General features: G+C 35.7%; 1 pseudogene; it reads right to left on the bottom strand.

Moving 5' to 3' along the window:
* Positions 1-7,439: 7,439 nt before the first annotated feature.
* LOC122477138 lies at positions 7,440-8,327 on the bottom strand (annotated as a pseudogene).
* Positions 8,328-22,418: the final 14,091 nt, after the last annotated feature.

Raw genomic sequence — 22,418 nt, 5'->3', positions numbered from 1 at the left:
AATTTGATGAAATACATAAATGTATGGATCCAAGAAGCTCAGCAAACTCTAAGAAAAATTAGGTATCTACAAAAGAAACAATATCAAATTGTCCAAACACAGAAACAAAATAAGCCGTGTCGAAAAGACAACCTACAGAATGGGAGAAAATATTTTGAAAGCATATCTCTTATAGGGGCCTATTTTACTTTATTTTATTTTTATTTTTTCTTTTTCTTTTTTAGAGAAAGAGAGAGAGGATGCAAATGGGAGAGAGAGACAGAGAGAGAGAGCGAGAGAGAGGGAGAGAAAATCTCAAGCAGGTTTCACAGTCAGTGCAGAGCCCAAAGTGAGAATTGATCACACTACCCGGGATCACAATCCAAGCCAAAATCAACCAACTTGGATGCTCAACCAACTGAGCCACCCGGGCACCCCTATAGGGGATTAATATCAAGAATATACAAAGAACTATTAACAACAGAAAAACAACAGAATTTAAAAATTGGCAAAGATTTGAATACATATTTCTCCAAAAGGGATACACAAATGGCCAATAAACATATGAAAAGATTCTCAACATCATTAGTCATTAGGTAAATACAAATCAAAACCACAAGGACACAGAACTTATCACACACTATGATAACTAGGATTTTTAAAAAATGCATGAAATTGGTGTTGATAAGGATACATAGCAATTGGAATCCTCATGCATTGAAGGCTGGACTGCAAAATATTTCAACCACTTTGGAGAAAAAATTTGGCAGTTCCTCAGAAATGTAACCATATACTTACCACATGGTCTAGCAACTCGACTCCTAGGTATATACCCAAAAGAATTGAAAATAAGGACTCAGATGCCTGTACACCAATGTTCATTGCAGCATTATTTGCAATAGCCAAAAGATGGAAACAATCCAAGTGTTCATTGGCAGATAAATGGATAAACATAATATCCACATACAATATAATAGTATCCAGCCATAGAAAGGAATGAACTTTGGTATATATCATATCATGGGTGGATTTGAAAATGTTATGCTACATGAAATGAGCCAGATTTAAAGGAAAAATGTTTTTAAATTTTTTTAACGTTTATTTATTTTTGAGACAGAGAGAGACAGAGCATGAAGGGGGGAGGGGCAGAGAGAGAGGGAGACACAGAATCGGAAACAGGCTCCAGGCTCTGAGCCATCAGCCTAGAGCCTGACGCGGGGCTCGAACTCACAGACCGCAAGATCGTGACCTGAGCTGAAGTCGGACGCTTAACCGACTGCGCCACCCAGGTGCCCCTAAAGGAAAAATGATTTATGACCACCAATTTGAAACATCTAGAACATGTAAATTCAAGAGAGAGAAATTATAACAGAGGTTACTAGGAGCAGGGGGAAGTGAAATGTGAAGTTATTGCTTAATGGGTACAAAAAGTTTCTCTTCAAGTTGATGAAAAAGTTTTAGAAATTCAGATAAGGGATAAAGGATAAGTTACAACAATGTTGTAAACAAAATTAATGTCACAGAATTGCACATTGAAAGTGATTAAAATGGCAAAGTCTATGTCATATATAACACAATAAAAATGATTTAATAAACCCACAGCAATAAAAATAAAAACCATTAAAGAATATAAACTCACAATTTAATTTATGTTAAAATTAAAGGTAAAACTTGATTTCAGCTCCAATATGTGAAGAGTATGGAAGTTGCCATCCCATCCTTACATGAATTATCTAAACATCTTAAAATCAACTTTCCTTGGATTTATCACTGAACTGAAGTGGCAGAGGGAGTGAGAAAGTGCTGGGAGCCACAGTCTGAGAAGGAGCCCCACACTTTCATTGCTTTTACTTCTAGTAATCTTACCATGTTCTCATGTGGAAACTCCAAAAAGGTCCCCTAATGGTTCTGGCAGGGAGAGGGGAAGTTTAATTGTGAAATACATCCACAGCCTTATTCATAAGAAATGGTATTTTCAGGGAAAAAGAATTTACCAGAACCTTATCCTAGGTGTTGAAGGGACATTCCTATCACCCGAGACTTTTGTAACTTTTCTGTTATCTAAAAGGGAGAGAGCAGAGAAATTCTTGTGAAAGTTATAGTCTCAAGACACAGGACAATAAAATACTGAGGTTTACAGAACTTATCACTACATCAACAAGGCTCTAGCGTAATAAGAGTGGATTACAGATCCAAGAGTTGAAAGCCACAGACCCTATTAGTATGAGTATTTGAGGGAATTCCAAAGTAAACAAGGGAGACCAAAGCAAGGGCACAAGAGAAATGTGTAGCCTTGGGCACATACACCTACAGAAAACACGAAACATGAAACATGAAAAAGCCTAACAATTAGCCAGATTAACATGAATCTTCATACTATGGGATTACTTACTTCAGTTCCTATTACTTGACATGAAATTCCCAGTTTCAACAGAAAATAAAAAAGGAATTCAAATAAACAAGAAAAAAATACAGGCTGAAAAGACAAAGCAAGCATCAAACTAGACAGGTATGACACAATGATTAAATTATCAGGAAAGAAACTTAATGATGATAAATATGTTTAAGTCTCCAATGGAAAAAGTAGATGGCATGCAAAAGCATATGGGCAATATATACAGAAGATGGAAATTTTAGGAAAGAAATAAAAGAAAATGCTAGAAAATAAATACCATATAAGCAATGAGGAATGTCTTTGATGACCTAATCAGCAGATAGGACATGGTTGAGGATGGAATCAGTGAGCTTACATACGAGTCAATAGAAACTTGCCAAACTGAAATAAAGAGTTAAGAAACAAAAAAATCCCCAGAACATCCAAGATCAGTGAGCTGAATTCCATAGCATGTAATATACATATACTTGAAATAACACAAGGAAGATAAACAATTCAGAAGAAATTCTCAGAGAAGTAATAACCCATAATTTTCTAAAAATGATGAGAAAGATCAAACCACAGATCTGAATTAGAAGACCGAGCAGGATAAATATCAAAAAACTGATACCTAGTTATATTATATTCAAACCATACAAAACCAAAGACACAATCAAAAATTTGAAAGAAGCTGGAGCAGGGTTGGGAACATTACCTATAGAGGAACAGAAATGAATTACAACAGATAGCTTTTTAGAAACCATGTAAGCAAGAAGTGGGGCATCTGGTGGCTCAGTTGGTTGAGTGTCCAGCTCTTGATTTCAGCTCAGGTTATGATCCCAGGGTCATGGGATTGAGCCTCATGTTGGGCTCTGAGCTGAGCGTGGAGCCTGCTTAAGATTCTCTCTCTCTCTCTCTCTCTCTCTCTTTCTCCCCCAATGTCCCTCTCCCCTACTTGCTCTCTCTAATTTAAAAAAATTACAAAAAAAAAGAAAGAAAAGAAACCATGGAGTAAGAAGCAAGAAGTAAGTGACATGAGAGGAAAACAAGAAACAAAACAAAACAAAACAAAACAAAACAAAACAAAACACCCTACTGACCAAGAGCTCTATATCCAGTGAAATTATCCTTCAAATGTTAAGGAGAAACACTCTCTCAGACGGGCAATACTTAAAACACCTATGAAAAAAAAATTTCTCTACATAAATTTCTATTGCAAACTATTGTTGAACAACAGCTCATCATTTGGCATAATATGCTCCACTTAATAAACCTTAATTTAATAAACTCATAACATGCAGTTAATTTTTTAATTTTTTTTTCAATTTTATTTTAATATTTGTTTATTTTTGAGACAGAGCATGAGGGGGGTAAGGGCAGAGAGAGAGAGAGGGAGACACACAATCAGAAGCAGGCTCCAGGCTCTGAGCTGTTGGCACAGAGCCAGAACCGGGGCTTGAACTCAGGAGCTGTGAGATCACAACCTGAGGCAAAGTCGTATGCTTAACCAACCGAGCCACCCAGGCTCCCCACATGCAGTTAAATTTTAACGTGATGGATTCATTCTGCATGGCACTGTAATAGTAAATACATGATATCAATGATGGTCAAAATTAGAGAACTTTATATCCCAATGAATGAAATAATGTATACAATTAAAAAAATCATTCACAAGGTTGGGAGATCTCAGATGAAATGCAGAATGTGACAAAATAATCTAAATGTATAAACCTCACTTAAAGAGATGGAGAATAAGGAAGCACCCTAAATAAGTTTGAAAATTAATGGAATCTGAAACCAATCTACAACATATCTAGGAACTGAACAATTAAATTAATGAATGGTGAAGGATGAATACCAGGTTTCTCATTATTGGAGTAAGAGGTTACAGATAAATACTGGGAGGGGGCTAGAATCATTTCTCTGGTAATGGAGTAGAGCAGGAGACATTGGTATGAATTTATGTTTAGTTTAATATAGAAGTAGTTACATATAGAAACATAGATTTGTGTATGTACACAGGTAACTAAACATACATATATTTCCTTGCTCTATTAGCTGAAGGACCTAGACATTGTAGTTGTAATAATCACACCTAGCACTCAGATTTTAATTTCTTTATTCATTCATTCATTCATTCATTCATTCGTTCATTCATTCGTTCATTCTCAAGTTAGTTAACATACAGTGTAGTCTTGGCTTCAAGATCAGAATCCAATGATTCATCATTTACATATAACACCCAGTTCTCATCCCAACAAGTGCCCCCCTTACTGTCCATCATCCATTTTCCCCACCCCCATCAACCCTCAGTTTGTTCTCTGTATTTAAGAGTCTCTTGTGGTCTGCCCAGATTTTAATTTCTACTACTATTCGCCAACAAAAGAAACCAGGACTCCTGAGAGAAAAGGCTGATTCTAGGACCAGGACAGGAAATACACATGATGAATCTGGAACATCTTGTGTCTAGAAAGTTAGAAAGTGATAAACAAACACATGCACCACAATAATGTGAAAAGGTCAAGAATCAACTGAAAGAGTTCAGTTGGCCAAGCAGGAACAATTCAAGCAGTAAAAACAACAAAAAGAAGTATTGAATTATAACCAAAATGTAACATAAATATACATGAGTCCATACTTATATACACCAATAACCAAATGAAAAAAATAGGAGAGAAGAGACAAATCTGTCATGAAGAAGAATTCCAAATAAATTTTTTGTAGATACTCCATCCTTAAGGAGAGCAAGAATAATTCCTCATTCTCTTTAAGTGTGGGCTATACACAGTGACTTATTTCCAGAATACAGTATGGAAAAGAGGAAAAAAGAGTAATTTTAGGGTGGAGAAATCTGACAAACACTATTTCAGCCAGGTGATCAAGATGAACATGAATAGTGATAAGTCATATTGATAGTACATCACCTTGATATTATGTGATAAAATGGTATGTTAACCCTATGGTCCTAGCAGAAACACATAACCATAGTCTAACCATAAGAAAAAAAATAAAACAAATCTAAAAAAAGGTAAATTCTTGATTTCATTTAGTAAGTTGTTTTTTTCATTTCCTTTGGCCACCAGTGGGATTTTTTAAGCATGTAGTCCAATAAAGTCATCCATTTTGACATCTAGGGATTATTCTTGTTTATTTCTTCCTGGCATATGGTGAGACAACTCAATCTACAGATTCAAGTGTTCCTTTATTTCAGAGGAGTTTCATTCCATAATAAAGTTAATTATGCATATATTTTTTGTTTCATTTGTTCTGGTTTATTAAGAGAAACCAGTTATCCCATTTTAAGGGCTTAGGTTTTGCTTTCCATATGAAACTTCTAAATAATTATTCCTTCGTGTAGGTTTTTAAAGCACTGCCCATAACTTCCATAGGCCTCATTCTTTAGGTCTCTGACATACAGTGATGTATGTTGAGTCTACACTTCATTGAACATAAACCAACATGGGAAAAAGTAAAATGTTTTTCTTTTGGTTTCACAATCCATTCAATACCACTGAAATACAAGAAGCACTTGGATACTTTATGGTTCACCTGCTATTACTGACATTATTTAGCATCTGTAAAGCTGAAACTCAGGTATCTCCTTGTACCTTTTCCAACGTGTTTAGTCTTGCTACCAAGTCATTTCTCTTAGATAACAGACGTAGCAGTTAAAAAAATAACATTCACGGGGTGCCTGGGTGGCTCAGTCAGTGGAGCGTCCAACTCTTGATTATGGCTCAGGTCATGATCTCACAGGGTCATAAGATTGAGCCCCACATGGGGCTCGATGCATGCTTGGGACTGTCTCTCTCCCACTCTCCCTGCCCCTCCCTGGCTCATGTGTTTATGCTCTCTCTCTCTCTCATAAATAAACAAATGTTTACATGCATTGACTCATCAAACTATGACAATGCCATGAGGCAGTACTTCAAAATGAATGAATGAATGAATGGATAAATAAATAAATAAATAAATAAATAAATAAATAAATAAATAACATTCACCTAAACATACCGGCTTTTGTGCACTTAATGCACTTGTCATCTACAAAGTGATGCTCTCTTCTTGTTGCTTTCATTTCCAACTTCCAAAGTATCATCTGTACAATTCAAGGGGCATTAACAATTGAAGGGGCTCTTTTCCAAAATTCTACATGTCTTTATTTTACAAGAATTGTGAGAGATCATGAAATTATACTTCAATTTGATCCTATACTTTCAGAATCTGTGGTTTCTGCTTGTGGTCTTTTCCTAAGTACACTATGTATGTTGTTTTCTTCTTTGCTTTTAGCTCTTTCCATGAGAAGTTATGAAATCATAATCAAACTCCACTGTTTTCATGTATATGTACATGCATACGAAATAGAAGTATACAGATGATATATGTATATATATTATTTTATATATTCATATACATACATATTTTAAGATTTCTTAACTCATTATTTTTAAAGATAGATTTTTCTTTATTCATGACCTCAACAGTATTTCTTTAGATTGTAGGAGCTTTGAGTGCAAATACTTAGGAGAAAACAAGTTAAGATTGCATGATCCTGCAACTCATTAGTAGTAACATATTGCAAAGTGAAACAGCTTGGAAAAGAGGCAGGAAGGGAAGGGGTGTGAGGGAAGGAAGGTAAAGAAAAGGAACTAAGATGATCAAGTGTAATTCTTTTAATTTTTGACAGCTATGAAGTTCTTGCAAGCACAACTCTCTGCAAATTATTTTCCAAACGTGTCCCAAACGGAACAAAAACAGAGAATCCCTTAAGAACCTGAAGAGGTGCAACATTAAAGGCTACGATTATCTAGTAGCAAGTTGTCGGCTGCCTCCTCTTACTGTTCTCAAGATTTAGTGGGACGAAAAGGTCTTCCCCGTGATTGTTTTCATTTCTTTTTCCTGAGCATCTGGGCGTGCACGGTTCAGAACCTTGAGGAAGTCAGAAGTTTTTGCCCGTGCACGTGTGTGAATATGGCCTTAGAGCATTTAATGCAGTTGTGCACAGAGTCCTGGAACTCTGTGTGGATCAGGTTGATGGTGTAGTCTCGAGCACTGGTATTGGTGTGGCGAGGGAACAGCATGAAGGTTAACAGAGCCAATGTTCTTGCCACCGCAGCACTGACATCTTCTGGCTCCAAAGGAGGTGCCCTGTGTCTAAAGAGGACCTGTGCAACCGTGTGGCTGGCTCTGCATCCTTTGAACTCCTGCATAGTCTAAGGCCATACCACCCTGAATGCGCCCGATCTTGTCTGAACTCCTGCATGAACACTTTTCCAATGACCAAGTCATCGTTACCCTTAAACACTGAAGACTACTGTGACTGTCTTTTTTATACTCACCATCCCTATAATGGATTACTGCCCTGTTCTCTCCTTCCTTGCCCTCTTCTTGGAATTGGAAGTATTTCTCAAAGACCGAGGCAAAATAATTTCGTTTCAACATGCCAGCCTGATACACAATGGAATCCTTGGATTCTGGCAGATTTTCAAGGTTGTATAGCAAAGAGACATTGTATCTTGATTTGGGATTTACCAAGAAACTCCCATACACCCTCTTTAATAACTCATCAGCACCAAATATCTGAAGTTCCTTGTAGAATTTCACAGAAATACTGACCATCACTTTTGTTTTGTCTCCATTAGGAATTGAAATATGATGGAAGACTCCATTGAACGAAATCTACAAATGTTACTTCTACTGCTTCTGGTTTGTTATTGGTGGCTGGGTTCTTGAACTTGAGCGTGAGTATCTTCTCAATGATGTGGTTGTTCACCTCCAGCAGGATCAGGGTGGTGGCTACACCCCCCCCCCATTCCCTACAAGCCTGAACCTGCCTGCCAAGTCAACCCACCCCTGCCTCACCAACAAGTTCAGTCCCCTCAAGGCCCCAGCCCTGGCAGGTGTCTTCTGCTCTCACACCCACTTCTGCTTTGCTTCCCAGATGCGTGGCCCCGTGGTGCCATTTTCCTGCCATTCCCTAGTGTACGCACACATAGGGCTAACTCATTACTTTCTTGTCTTACATCATTGCTACGTGTCCAAGATACATTATTAAATGAAAGAAGCAGGCCACAAAGTAGCATAGATATACTTTGAAGGAGATTACAAAAAGTTACCCTAGCATTTTAATAGTTGTTTTTTTTATTGATGGTAAAATTGCTTGTGGTTACTAATTTATAATATTGTCTAAAACTTTATGAAAATTTATTAACGTATATATTTGTTTATAAAATTTTCCTTTGCAATAACTAAACAAATTCTTGTTCTGACAGAGCTGACATAACAATGTTTTTGTGGACCAAAATGATAAACAATTAAATGATAAACATTAAATGTCAGAATGCAAGTATTACACAAAAATTACAAAGATCTATCAACGTTCAAAACAGAGGATTACTGCTGGAAAGTTGTTTAACTAAACTTTACAAATCTATATATCATTCAAAGGAATCCTGTAGTAAATTTTTAAAGAAAAGAGAAAAAAATCATTTGTATGATGGGAACCCTTATCACATAGACTGTTAGGAAAAGTCGTGACTTTGAATATATTAATTGTCTTCCATTATGAAGATGGGAGAAATACCCACGCTTCTTTCAAAGGCCCATGTATACTCTTAATCCTCTGTCACAGTCACCCTACATCTCTTACAATATGAAGAACTGCCTGGTGTCTGCTCTGGTTTGATAGAGCTTAATTTTGTATGTAAAGACTGGCAAACGTGTTTATAGGCATTCTTGTTTGATCCCTGAGTCACGTGATCTGAAACTGCCCCAGCTGCTTCCTTACGCGCAGTTTTAACCATAGTTCCTAACTCAACTCTATACCTTCTGCCCAAGTACGAGCTGTGAATCCTGACAGCAATCATGAACGATTCTAACTTAATTTCTGCTTAGCTGTAACCTCAATATGCTGTGACTATTGCCACCCACATTCCACCCACATTCCACCCACATTCCAATCCTGTCCTCTGCCCCATCTCTTTTACACACACATACACACAAACCCTGTTCATATAATCACATCTAAATCTGTTGCCCAAAGCCAGTTTTAGTTTCTGAAAGCCAACCCAAGAATATCTACTCAGAACCGGACTCCTGTTTTCCAGACACCTTGGTCCCTTTACTCCACCATCAAAACTTGTAATAAGTAAACATAATTATTCTCCTGTCTCTTAAAAGCTCTAATGTTCTACCTTGGCTGGTAGAGTCTGGTCCGGGGATGATTTAAATACCGTTTATCTCTTACTAGGTATGTATACTCATTTAAAAAACATTTTAAGGATCTTTTGAACCTCAAAGCCAACAGCCTTGTCTCTAATCCATTATTTACAACACAATAGCCTTCCTACAGCTGTATTTGAAGCAAAGAGATCTTGGATGATCGGATATGTTTGCTTGGCTTTTGCTGAAAGTGAACATTGGAAGGCAGAAATAAATGTCAGTTCTTTATTCTGTCCTACAAGTTTCTCTGCCTTTGCCATCTATGTTTTAGAAATATCTGTTTTTCTCTGTTTTATTTTTAATAAATAAGGATATTGGGAAATAATCCCAGAGAGTTATTCATGTCTTTTAAGAAGGAGATGAATTCATGGGCTACTTCTAGTGTACATACAATTAAGCTTAAAATGATGCTATAACTTCAGCATGTCTTATTTTCTCCTCTGGTCTCTAAACATGTCTATGCAGATAAGTCACCTTTGCTCTGAAAATTTTGGATCCAAAATCAAGGTATAGCAACTGGAGACTCAGAAGTTCAGAGCAAATTAAGATGTGGTTTTATTTAGTACATAAATATCATGAAAAATAAATATGCTTTACATTTCTTAGAGTAATTGAGATTGAATGCCTTGCTCACCTGTTAGCAGATATTAAAATCATACGTGTTTTTTAATGTTCCTAAATACTGAATCATATTTGTACCTCATATAAAGTTAGACTAATTTATATAAAGCTCAGCACATACTTTTTACACTTTCAAATTCTGTGGAAATGTGAATTTAATATACATTTGGGTCATAAATCTATTTTTTCAATACTAACAAGTCTATGAATTGGTATGAGGCCACTTCCATGTGACAATAAACAACAAAGTCTGGATGAAAATAATGCATTCCTAGAGTTAATAAAATGTATTACTGTTTGGTAAAGGGGAAGATAAAGACAATGGATGGATTATAAAGTAAGGTATAAAATAGGTGAGATCAGATAATTCAAAATAGATGAGATTAGATAATTCAAGAAAAACTTAACAATGACTCACTTTACCCTTTTAAAAAAACATGCAAACATGACCTAGTATCCAAATTTTCACACTTGCCTTCTATTCAACTGAGACTTTTCCTTCTTGGGCTTGGAGTACTGACTACTCTTTCAGAAAGATCTTTCTTATATTGATTTCCCCTTCAACCCATGCTTTCCCACAAATTATCCTTCTTATATATAGGTGGTTCAATTTCTCTTTCATCTTTCCTGACTGTAGTAGGACAGTAGATAGAGTAGCAATAAAGGGCAGTTTTTATTGTCCCCATTTCATTGACAAGGAAACTGAGGCTCAAAGAGTATGTTATTCTAAATTAAAGAGCTGTTAAAAAAGAATATTCAAAATGCAACTTTGTCTGCCTATTCTTATTTTCCAATAAGATATCTTTTCCAGAAAGTGAACCATATTCTACAAAAAAGAATTTTCTAGAAAGCTATTGCTATAACAACTATCTTTGAACATCATGTTATCTGTCACTTTGTTTTTGTTTTTGTTTTGTTTTTGTTTTTGAGAGACAGCATATGCGCACGAGCAGGGGAGGGGCAGAGGGAGAATCATTTTTTACATTATTATTATTTTTTTAAATATTTTGAGAGAGAGTGTGTGCTCACGCAAGTGGGACAGGGGTAGAGAGAGGGAGACAGAATTCCAAGCAGGCTCCACACTGTCAGTGCAGAGCCCAACATGGGCCTCAATCTCATGACCCTGAGGCTAGGGCCTGAGCCAAAATCAAGAGTCTGAGGCTTAACTGAGCCACCCAGGTGCCCCAGTCACTTTGGATATAGTATCAAAATAGCCCTTGGCCACACATTCTACATAGTAAGTTCCCTGATACTTAATCATTAATTAATTCAAAAATATGGAAATATATATGGGAAAAGAGTAATGAACAAAGCAAATATGAACCTAGTCTTCAGAAAGATTGAAGTCTTTTGGGAAAAAGCAAAAACTGTACTTATATTAGTGTTTATCACATGCTAAGAAGCATTAAAGTGAATTGTCATGATTTGCATACACCAAAAGAAATGAGAATTACTGGTAGGTAACATTGGTATTTGAATCATGACAACAGGATATTACACAGGGGAGCTTAAATAAAATGCAAATTATCTATTCATCCTTTTACTCTTCAGTTTTGATAAGGAACCAAGAGATGGAATACAAAAGCAAGCGGGGGAAAGGCAAGGAGAGGTATCTTCTTTCTTATATGTCATTGTTTATATATTATAAGCTAGGTTTTTGCCTTGTTGTTGGCTTTTTTTTTTTTTTTTGCTTATTTTGATGTTCTTGCCTTGTAACCTATATCAGGTAATCAGTGTAATCATATTCTCCTGTATCAAGACCCTATCTTGGTACTCTGAACAGCATGTCAAAACAGTACCCAGGTTCAAAATGACTAATTTTATGAGTTTTTCTAGAGACTGGAGTGTTCTTTCCCCAGTAGTGTCAATGCTTCCAGAGTCATTGATAGAAATAGACTGTGGTTATCTTTGCCCAGTATAACTGCAAGTAGCATTTAAATTCCTTTCTCCTTAACCATCTGCTTGACAAGCACACAATCAATTTCTTATTGACAAAGACCCAACACTAACCTGAGCGGGCTAACTCTTTCCTGATATCTCAGACAGGCTACCTCTTAGCCTACCATACCTGAGCATTGTCACTATAATCTAAGCCCTAAGTCTAACAACAGAGGGCACACTGGTCCCAAGGATCACAGAGATATTAGAGATCAGGCAAAAATTCAACAAAACGTAGGGGTGCCTTGGTGGCTCAGTTGGTTAAGCATCCGACTTTGGCTCAGGTCATGACCTCACAGTTCGTGGGTTTGAGCACTGCACTAGGCTCTGTGCTGACAGCTCAGAGACTGGAGCCTGCTTCGGATTCTGTGTCTCCCTCTGTCTCTGCCCCTTCCCCACTCATGCTCTGTCTCTCTAATTTTTTTCCTCAAAAAATTCAATGAAAGTTAAAAAAAAACGGATGAAAATGAAACCTGCTACCAGTGTATGGCAGATTAGATATGTTGAAAGATCATCCTACTATAAAACAATTCTATTTTAGAAAGAAGATATATAGTTAAAATATCGTAAAGAACATAAAATAAAGGTGGATCTCCAAAAGCCCAACAATTACCCACATTTTGAAAAAGGTAAAATTCATAAAATAAATCTGAACTAGAAGTGATTAGATAGCAAGAAGGGAGAACAAGATTATTATGAGGGAAAAGCCAATGGAAGCACTGTTATTATAATACTAAGCTTTGATATATTAAAAGGTGGAGAAGCTGAAAATAAGATATATAGATTAATCCAGGAATCTCAAGAAAGAATAAAATAATTACCTCTATGTGAAATGTGGTTGAAGTAGACACAAATCCTATTCAGAGAAAAATATTCAAAATTTAACAATTAAAAATTCCCAACAGATTTAAATCAAGTAAATAAGACTCCAAAATCAAAGATCCACAAAACCATAAGGAGGTCAACTACTATAATAGACAGTCAGGAGAAGCTGTAAATGACAGATTTAGATGCAGAATATGGAAGAAATACTTTTAAAAAATAAAGATTGGGGTCACAAGGATGAGAAAGCAACAAGTAATTATCCGGAAGGACTAGACATATCTGACAAAGAAATAAATGGGATTTTTAGAAACTTAGTTGAAATTATATAAAGATACATAAATATTTGTTATATATGTTTTAGACAAATATACATTTAGATATTTACAAATACATTTCAACATTTAATTTTTTAAAATATTGTACATCAGAAATATAATCATGTATATAATTTCAATAATTTATTATAATTATATGCATATAGAATTTGTTGTTTGTGTATAGAATTTATTATACAATCTCATCAGTTTTAAGAGTATATTAATTTCAAAATATTTGAGGAGTATCCAGATTTGTTTCGATTGTTGACTTCTAGTTTTATTCTGTTGTGTTCAGAGAACTTAATTATGTGATTGCAATTTTTTGCAGAGAAGGAAGGCTGTAAAAAAAATTCTCTCAACTTGTTTCACTGAAAAAGTTTAATTTCACCTTCATTTTTAAAAAAATACATTATTCTTGGATGACATTTTTCTTTCCATATTTTGAAGATTTCAATCTATTGTCTCGTGCATTCCAGAGTATCTTATGAGAAGTCCGTTGAATTTTTATTTTTGTTACTGTGGATTTTGTTTCTTCTCCACATCTGAACTCCCCCAAATTTATTTTTATCTTTGTTATTGAGCAGTTTGACTAAAATTTCTGTGTTTGTTGGTTTTGTTGTTGTGGTGGTGGTAGTGGTATTTGTGTGTTTTTGTGTTTATCCTGTCTGCTATTTTGTGAGGCTTTTGGATTTGTGGTTGGTTGTCTTTCATTACTTTTGGAAACTTGTCATTTCAAATATTTATTCTCTCCCATTCTCATTGTCTTCTATGTCTGGGTTTCCAGTTACATGTAAGATTAATTCATTTGTTCTATAGTTCTTTGATATTTTGTTCCTTTTTTTCCTCTTTCAGTCCCTTTTCTCTTTATGTTTGTGGATAAACAAATGATCTATTCTCAAAGTCTTTTATTTTTATCTCAGTTTTGTCCAGTAAGCTGTGGAGCTCCAAAAGAAAATCTTCACTGATACCACTTTTTTTCTTATTGTAGGATTTGCATTGTTTCCAACTTTCTTTTGAAATTCCACATATCTTTATGCATGTTGTCCACATTTATGACTAGATTCTTTTACATAAAATGACAATTGTTTACTTTTTTTAGCTTTCTTGAGGTGTAATCTACATACAAAACTGTAAAAAACTAAGGTTTCCAATGTGATATCTTGAGATATGTATACTTTGTGAAAACCTTACGACAATCAAGCTAATTAACATATCCATCACCTCACATAGTAGTTATTTTAATTCCCTATTTGATAGCTCCAATTTCTGGTTCATCTGAGTCTATTTCTAATTACTGCTATAGTTCATAACAATGAATAGATTTTCCTGAATTTTTATGTAAATGAATACCAGAATTACTATCTAGAAGAAGAGCATAGACTGAATTACGTAGTATTTATTACCACAAATGGTTAACTTCTTTTATTTTTATTTTTATTTTACTTTATTATTCTTTTTTACACTTCTTTTGTCTAGTCACTATTTGGGTGATTTGATTAAATGTAGCCAGTAGCAGAGTGGAGTTTGTTATATTGCTACATTCTGTGTAACATTATCTTATATTTTATTTCCCATAGTGATCAGCTGTTAATCTGTAGTGTGAGGCTGGGTTTCTAACGTGTAATATTTAACATTCCTGCTCAGATTTAGCAGCTCCTTCCCACTTTTTCCACAAAAGAGATCTTCCTTTGCACTCTTGCCCATGCCCAGAGGCTGCACACTTCTGCTTGTTACTTGGTGTTAGGCTTATTGAGTTGACAAAAGAGATTACCAGTATTTCTTGTCAAGTCTCATATTTTAGGCAAGACCTGCACACTTGGCTCATGTGGATAAGTTTTATCATTCCTTGTCATTCCTATCCCTCTCATGCTGTGTCAGCAAATTCTGTCTTGCATCTTGAGATGGTCTTTTATAGGAGAGGTTTCTATGCCCCTTACCCTTGGCAGATGACTTTTGCTGTTGCCCCTCGTCCAGAAGCAGAAGGGATTTTCCTGTACCCTTCCCCCTAAATGAGGGTTTTTCCCTGAACCCTGTGCCAAAATGGTTATGTTTCTACCCTTCATTCTGAAAGAACTGGATCTTTGCCTGAGTATTCGGGGTGAGATAGTTTGTTCCTCCTTCCCCAGTGGCCAAAGGCAATTTCTTTGTATAAGAGAAGGAGGATTCAAAGAAGAGTATGGGACTTTGTACTGTTCTGACAGTGGAGCCAGTACCCCTGCAACAATTACTCTCAATCTTGTCTTCTGTCCCACCCCCAAACTTACTGGTATGTAATAAGTGGAGACCATGTAAAAGACTAAGTAAATGCATATTACCTCTGTGGGGGCAAGGGGGAGGGCTCTATATTGTTCTATACTGATATGTTAGCCCACATTCAACCATTTGGAATTTGTAAAAACTTTTAATTGTTTCACGTTAAGTACTTCCATGGCAGCTTCCTCTTCCTCCTACAAAATAGTTTATGTTTCTTATCTCTCCTCAGAGAACCTCGTCATTTTTTGGAAATAAAATTTCTCATTTGCCTGTGAGCTTAGCTCTCTGGTGGTTTCAAGAAGAGTTATGATTTTGCAGATTATTTGGCAGTTTTTCATTATGAAAATACAGATAAAATACTCTTGCAACAATCTATATCCCTAGCAAAAACAGAGACAGTAGTTCGCAATTGATTCTATAATGTAAAAATTATAACACTGTATTGTGTAGCTTAAAACATGTAAATGAAATGTATATGACAACAACCACACAAATGAGAGGGTATAATTACAATATTGCAAGTCTTTTATATTTTACCATAAAGAGAAACAATATTAACTTTATGTATACTATAAGTTAAGAGTGCATATTTTAATTTTAAAGGCAGCAATATAAAAATTAAGGCAAAGATGTGTGTCTCAATGTTCACCAGAGGAATTAAAATAAAATACTGAAAAATATTTTAAAAGCCAAAGTAAAAGACAAGAAATACAAATGACATATAGGAAAAATATTTTTAAATGTAACAAAACAGTAACTATAATCCAACCATATAGATAATTAGATTAAGTGACCAAAGTTTAAATATTCCATTTCAAAGGTAAATATTGTCTGGTTGGATAACAAACAAAAAGTGATATATGTTGCATACATGAAATTCACGTTAAAAATAAGAAATGAGAAAAAAAAGAAAAATTGAAAGCATTCCATTGATTTGAAAGTCAAAACTCAGAAAGTTGAACAGTTTACACTATTATCAGATAAAGAAAATTTCAAAAGAGGAGCTTTTCCGCAGATAGAACTATTTCCCAATGATAAAAACTATCACTTCACAAGGAAACAAAAAATAATCACAATTTTCAGTGTGCCCAATAACACATAGAGAAAGAAACTGACAAAAAGAAAATTAGATAAAAATCCATTATCATAACTCAAAATTATAGCACTTTCTCTCAGTCATTGTTAGTAACACTAGTATTCACCTAGCTTTCATTTCTTAAATATTAGCCCCATATTACATGATACAAATTACTTTTCAAGTGAACATGACATATTCATCATAGACCATATGCTGGACCACAAAACAAGTCTCAATCAATTTTAAATTTTATAATCTTACAGGCTATGTTCTCTGACTCAAGGAAATTAAACTAGAAACCAATACCAAAAAATATATATAGAATTTCCATAATTATTTGGAAATTAAACAACATACTTTTAAATAACCCATGAGTGAAGCTAAAGCAGTGTATAGACAGAAAGCTATGCTTTAAATGCTTACATTAGAAAAGACCAATTACCCCAAATCAGTGATATAAGCTTCTACCTTATAAAACTATAAGAAGAACAAATGAAATTCAAAATAAAAGAAAGAACATAGAAAAAAAATAAGGGCAGAAATCAATGACATAGAAAATACACACAAAAAAGGGACAATCAATTAAGGCAAAGTTAGTTCTTCTAAAAGGTCAGTAAAATTGATGCACTTTTAGAAAAGCAGATAAGAATAGCATGATGGAGACAAAAATTTCCAGTATCAAGAAAAAAAAGAGACTATTTCTGCAAATCATGTAGACTTTAAATTATGAAGGAATATTATTAATAATTTTATGCCAATAAATTCAAACATTTAGATAAAGTGGACAAAATATTTGAAAGGCAACAATTACCAAGCTTACTCAAGTGGAAATAAAAAATTAAATAACCCTTTACATATTAAAATAATTAAATCAATTAATCTCCAAAAAAAGGAAACAACAGACCCAGATTGTTTCATGTGAATTGTAGCTAACATGTTATAATTCCAAACTACAAAATTACTTAAGAAAATGGAGGTTGGGGGAGTTAAGATGGTGGAGAAGTAGAGGGACCCTGGTCTTTCCTCATCCCTCAAACACAGCTGTATTTGAGGTCATATCACTTGGAACACTGAGGAAATTGATCTGAGGACTGGCAGAAGGATCTCTACAGTTGGAGGGAGACTGCTTGGCAGGTGCAAGGTTTATGGAAGTGAATTAGGGGAGAGAAAAACAGAGGTGCCATTGGGGGGAGGGAACCCTTTCCATGGAGAGACAAAGGGAGAGAAAGAGAGAGGGCTTGAGAAAGTGTGGCATCGAGTTAGCACAAGAGGAAAACGTCTCTGGAACATGGACTCGTGAGTGAGAAGTACTGAGTGTCCCAATTCTTTTTCGTGAACAGCATCTGGAACTCAAACTCTGAGGTTTTGGAAGAGTATGACTTTCCCCAGAGTGAAGCTGTGGCCCATGCTCCTAGAAAGGAGGGAGCTGGCCTCGTTGTGCATATTGTGGTGTAGAGATCTCAGAGGTATATTGGGAGAGAACAATCCCCTTCCTAGAATACTTCTGGAAGAGGGTTTATTGCCTCCCCAAGGACAAAAGACCCTGCAAAAGATCCAGCCAAAGGCTTTTAATCATCAGGGTAGAGAGGCTCTACTCCAGAGGTGGAGAGTGGGTCACCATGGTGCTGGGTCCTTTAAGACATTGGGTTTTGAATCCCAGCCGTGCATCAAAGAACAAATGCAGGAGAGCTGTGTTGCAGGACAAGTTGACTGCCCTTGCTATTCTGTGAGGGCTGCCTGAACAGTGGTGTTGTGTGAGATCCCCAGTCCAGGGATGAGAGAATGGGGTGGTGCTATTTTCCCCTCAACACCATGACCATAGGACATCAGAGAGCAACACAGAGGACCCCAGTGGAGGGGGAACCTGCTTACACCAAACCCTGCCCGCCCCCATGCCTGGCAATTGCTTATTTACTGGGGCAAGACTGACTCTGAGCCAACACAACAGGCCTCTCCTCCATAAGGCCAGCACAGCTAGCACTCCCCATGCACCAAGTGCACTGAAAATTGAGTGCCTCAAAATGACACCTGTAGTTATTTTTTCTGTTTTTTCTTTCCCTTTCTTCTTCTTTTTTCCTTTTGGAATCAGAATCATAGTTTCTTGCTGGTTTCATTGTTCTTTTATTTCCTTTTTTTCTCTCTCTCTCCCTCTCTTTTTGATCAGCTTTCTTACTTTTTTTCTTTTTCTCTTTGTCTTTTTTCTTTTTCTTTGGAATCAGTCTTATATTTTTTTTTGATTCTCTGCTTGTTCTTTTCTGTTTCCTTTCCTTTTTGCTTTTTTGGGTATCAGGCTCCCTCCTCCACTTTTTTCAGGGTTAATTCAACAAACAAATCAAAGCACACCTAGTTAAAGGTCCAAACACTCCACCACTGCAAGCAAAGAGAAGCTCTACAGAGGACTGACCAGTGAGAACAGCCAAAATGCAACATCAGAGTGCACACAGCATACACCAGAAAAACTTCCTGAAGTGCCAGGCCTTGCACAGTGTATTATCCCTTTTTAATACAGCACTACTTTCAGGAGCAAGAAACATAACAAGCTTTAAAAACACACAAAAGACAAAAAGTTAGCCAAAATGACAAGATGGAGGAATTCTCCCCAAAAGAAAGGTTGAAAAGAAATGAAAGCCAGGCACTTGACCAAAACAGATATAAGCAATATATCTCAATAAGAATTTAGAATAACTGTCATAAAACCACTAGCTGGGCTTGAAAAAAAACACAGAAGAAACTAGAGAAATCCTTGTTGCAGAAATCAAAGACATAAGAACTACTCAGAATGAAATAAAAAATGCTATAACTGAGATGCAAAACAAACTAGATAGAGTGACAAAAAGAATTTAAGAAGCAGAAAAGAGGATAAGTGAAATAGAAGATAAAATTATGGGAAAAAATGAAGTTGAAAAAAAGAGGCAAAGGAAATTAGATCATGAGGGGAGACTTAGAGACCTAAGTGAATACATTAAAGGAAACAACATCCACATAATAGAATGTTGTTCTCTTCCCAGAAGAAGAGTGGGAAAGGGGGGGGCAAAAGATTTATTTGAACAAATTATAGCTGAGAATTTCCCTAATCTGGGGAAGGAAGCAGGCATTAAAGTCCAAGAGGCACAGAGAACTTGCCCCCAAATCAATTTAAAAAGGTCAACACCATGACACATCACAGTAAAACTTACAAAATACAAAGATAAAAAGAATTCTGAAAGCAGCTTGGGACAAGGGTTCCTTAACCTACAAGGGTAGACACATAAGGTTAGGAGCAGACCTGTCCACAGAAATGTGGCAGGCCAGAAGGGAGTGGCAGGAAATATTCAATGTGCTAAATGGGGAAAATATGCAGCCAAGAATTCTTTATCCACCAAGGCTGTCATTTAGAATAAATGGAGAGATAAAGAGTTTCCCAGACAAACAAAAACTAAAGGAATTCATGACCACTAAACTAGCCCTGCCAGAAATTTTAAGAGGGACTCTCTGAGAAGACCAAAGCAACAGAGTCTACAAAGCACCAGAAAACATTACCAGAAACACCAACTCCATAGGTAACACAATGGTACTAACTTCATGTAGGTAACACAATGGTACTAACTTCATGTATTTCAATAATCCACTCTGAATGTAAATGCACTAAAAGCTCCAGTCAAAAGACATAGGGTAATAGAATGGATTAAAAAAAAATCAATCTACAGGCTGCTTATAAGAGACTCATTCTAGATCTAAAAACACCTACAGATTGAAAGTGAGGGGATGGAGAACCATCTATTATACTAATGGACATCAAAAGAAAGCTGCAGTAGCCATATTTAAACTAGATTTAAAAAGAAAGACTGTAACAAGAGATGAAGAAGGACATTGTATCATAATTAAGGGGTCTATCCATCACAAGAGCTAATAATTGTAAATATTTATGCCCCCAACTTGGTCAACCCAAATATATAAATCAATTAATAACAAACATAAAGAAATTCATTGATAATAACACCATAACAGTAGGAGACTTTAATGCTCCACTTATAACAATGGAAAGGTCATCTAAGCAGAAAATCAAAAGGAAAAAATGACTTTGAATGACACACTGGACCAGATAAACTTGACAAAAATATTCAGAACATTTCATCCTAAAGTAGCAGAATACACATTCTTCTCAGTTGCACATGAAACATTCTCCAGAATAGATCACATACTGGGTCATAAACAAGCCCTCAACAGATACACAAAGATCAGATCATATCATGCATATTTTCAGATCACAATGCTATGAAACTTGAAATCAACCCTAAGAAAAAACTTGGAAAGCCCTCAAATACATGGAAGTTAAAGAATATCCTACTAAAGAATGAATGGTTTAACCAGAAAATTAAAGAAGAAATTAAAAAAAAAATACATGGAAGCAAATGAAAATGAAAACATGACAGTCAAAACACTTTGGGATGCAGCAAACGCAGTCCTAAGAGGAAAGTACATTGCAATTCAGTCCTATCTCAACAATCATGAAAGGTCCCAAATATACAACCTAACCTTACACCTAAAGAAACTAGAAAAGGAGCAGGCAAATAAAGACAAAAGCCCACAGAAAAAGGGAAATAATAAAGATTTGAGCAGAAATAAACCATATAGAAACAAACAAAAAAGTAGATCAGATGAATGACACTGAAACCTGGCTCTTCAAAAGAATTAACAACCCCCTAGCCAGACTTATCAAAAAGAAAAGAGAGAGGACCCAAATAGATAAAATTATGAATGAAAAAGGAGAGATCACAAACAACACCACAGAAACACAAACAATTATAACAGAATATTATGAAAAATTATATGCAAAATCTGGACACTGTAGAAGAAATGGACAAATTCCTAGACACTAACACACTACCAAAACTGAAACAGGAAAAATAAAAATTTTGAACAGGCCATAACCAGCAAAGAAATTGAACCAGTTATCAAAAATTTCCCAACAAACAAGAGTCCTGGGCCAGATGGCTTCCTAGGGGAATTCTACCAAACATTTAAAGAGTTAATATCAATTCTTCTCAAACTGTTCCAAAAAATACAAATGAAAGGAAAGTTTCCAGACTCATTATATGACGCCAGCATTACCTTGATTCCAAAACCAGATAGAGACCCCAGTAAAAAGGAGAATTACAGGCCAATATCCCTGATGAACATGGATGCAAAAATTCTCAAGATATTAGCAAATCGAATTCAACAGTACATAAAAAGAATTACTCACCATGACCAAGTGGGATTTATTCCTGTGCTGCAGGGCTGGTTTAATATTTACAAATCAATCAACATGATACACTACATTAATAATAAAAAAGGATAAGAACCATATGATTCTCTCAATAGATGCAGAAAAAGCATTTGACAAAATACGGCATCTTTTCTTGATAAAAACCCTCAGGAAAGTAGGGATAGAAGGAATATACCTCAACATCATAAAGGCTATATATTAAAGGCCCACAGCTAATATCATCCTCATTTGGGAAAACCTGAGAGCTTTCCCCCAAAGGTCAGGAACACAACAGGGATGTCCATTCCCAACACTGTTACTCAAAAAAGTACTGGAAGTCCTAGCCTCAGCAATCAGACAACAAAAATAAAAGGCATTCAAATTGACAAAGAAATCAAACTCACTCTTCACAAATGATATGATACTTTACGTGGAAAACCTGAAAGACCACCAAAAAATCACTAGAAGTGAGACGTGATTTCAGCAAAGTTGCAGGATGTAAAATCAATGTAGAGAAATCAGTTGCATTTCTATACACCAATAATGAAGCAGCAGAAAGAGAAATTAAGAATTTAATCCTATTTA

This window comes from Prionailurus bengalensis, chromosome X (assembly GCF_016509475.1).
Source record: "Prionailurus bengalensis isolate Pbe53 chromosome X, Fcat_Pben_1.1_paternal_pri, whole genome shotgun sequence".
Taxonomy (NCBI): domain Eukaryota; kingdom Metazoa; phylum Chordata; class Mammalia; order Carnivora; family Felidae; genus Prionailurus; species Prionailurus bengalensis.
The sequence above is the reverse complement of the archived record's forward strand: the minus strand, read 5'-3'. Positions and strand labels throughout refer to the sequence as shown.